The sequence below is a fragment of the Pygoscelis adeliae genome, unplaced genomic scaffold (assembly GCF_000699105.1).
Source record: "Pygoscelis adeliae isolate BGI_AS28 unplaced genomic scaffold, ASM69910v1 Scaffold135, whole genome shotgun sequence".
NCBI classification, from domain to species: Eukaryota; Metazoa; Chordata; class Aves; order Sphenisciformes; family Spheniscidae; genus Pygoscelis; species Pygoscelis adeliae.
The window spans coordinates 1391748-1393689 of NW_008824908.1; the positions used below are offsets into that span (position 1 = coordinate 1391748).

Genomic DNA, 1942 nt, shown 5'->3' on the forward strand with positions numbered 1-1942 from the left:
AAAAAGAAAAAGAAAAAGAAAAAGAAAAAGAAAAAGAAAAAGAAAAAGAAAAAAAATGAAAAAGAAAAAGAAAAGCTAAACACGAATTTTCTTGGAGGAAGTTTTACCTGGGTTTTTTAGTGCTCCCATCACTTTACTGGAGGGTTTGTAAAATATCCTCCACATACCTCGGTATAGCTCTGCTGAGGCTGACTGAAAAACTGAAAAGACGATTATTTTAAAATATACATTGACAGCACATAACTGAGTTCTCATAGCTATAAAAATGAATCATTCTTTGGTTTTGATATTTTGTAGTTACCCTCCAGAAATAAATTTTGCTGGTAAATCAAGCAAAAAAACTCGTCTCAAAGATGGCTCTCTTATTTTTCAGACATCACATTACAGGAGGCAAGCACCCAGAGTAGGAAAGCAGCCTGGAATCTATCCATGTAATACACTCTAATTATAACTTGTGTGTCATCTTTCCAATAGACCATGTGTTTACAAGAAACTGTCACTGACTTTTGGCGTATGTGAGAGCAATTGGGTTGAACAGTGTTTTTAAACTACGGGAACTTGAGAGTGTCTTTTTCTATTTATGTTTTTACTTCTCAGTATGGTGTGTACCGTCATTTGCTGTAGACCTCTAACATGGGTGAGTAGTCTAGTTTTCCTTGGTAGTCAGCAGAGAGTTGACCTCTGGAGGCCAACTCTCAGAGTACTTAAATTCATCTTTGTCTGTTGTTTACTTATGGAGCTTAGATTCCCTAGTGAAGGCACATAAATGAGGTCGTTTCCGAGCATTAAAAAAATGCTGCACCATAAAAATTTCAATAGTCTCTATTGATCTTATAAGTAAGTGCAGATCTATGTCAGAATTTGCTTTTAATTTTTTTCTGTCAAGGTAAGCAAGTCAGCAAGAACTTTTAAGCAACTTTACCTGGTCACTGTATTTTTAATGACCGATTCACATAAAATTAATAGAATGAGTGACAGAACATAGCCTTATACATGCAAAGTACTTTATCAGAATACCCCCATTCATATAAATTACTGGGAAGCACTTTTACATATGTCTCTTGAAAATGTTTGCTTTTCTAACCCATTTTGCTTGTTAGATTGACTCATATGAGTAATGAGGTGATGTATAAAGAACGGCATCCTTTGCTGCTGATTTTGCCCTTTGTTCGGATCCAAAGCATGCCTATCATGGGTCCGTATTTAAATTCCTTGAGAAGGAAAGCCAACGTGATGTGAGAATTTGGAAGAATGGTATGAAAGACAACCTTGTGAATACCAGACTAGGTGCCTGAACTGATCACATTTTCGTTCCCAAGTCTTGAATTTTTAAAACTAAACTAATAAAAATGCAGAATTGCTTTATTAATTAATAGGAAAATTACATAGATGATGTGTAGCCTGGTGAGCAGCTGCCAAGTAAGGTGAGTGCTCTGTGAAATTTTCACTTGGTGATTGAGTTCTGGGTAGGAGTCTTGGCAAAGCATCCAGACCTCCGTGGTTGTTGGTTCCTCAGATTTATTTTTGAAAGGTTCTTTTCACATTAATTTGATTTTATACTGTCTAGCACCTTATACTTACCAACGTTTTTCTGTCATTGTGCTTAAGGTGATCTGAAACACTTCCATTTCCTGGACTGAAAAATAAGGGGACACGTGTGTGGGCGTCCACACGTGTGCACGCACACATACACACACAGAGAAACAGCTCTCCATCCCCAAAAAGCTAGCAAGAAAAATAACTATATGAAACCAGAAGTTTCAAAGTTTAGGTAGAGAATCACAGAACTGATTTGACACATCATATTTAGATTCTTTAAGTGTTCTCTAAGATTAAAAGTGGGCTTTTTAATCAACATTCTCTGAGAACCATGGACTAAGCAAAAGGCAAATAAAATTGGATGTTTTCAAAGAAGCAGTACTTCAATAATAATAGTGAAATT

At 35.9% G+C, this 1942-nt stretch overlaps 1 long non-coding RNA gene across 2 annotated transcripts in view; it reads left to right on the forward strand.

Annotated features, from left to right (window-relative positions):
• The first annotated feature begins 577 nt into the window (after window positions 1-577).
• The window catches only part of LOC103917723, a 9083-nt gene continuing 7718 nt past the window's right edge, over window positions 578-1942 (forward strand). For both annotated transcript variants that reach the window (XR_663640.1, XR_663639.1), the window contains exon 1: window positions 578-637. This is a non-coding gene — a long non-coding RNA (uncharacterized LOC103917723). The remainder of the gene's footprint in view (window positions 638-1942) is intronic.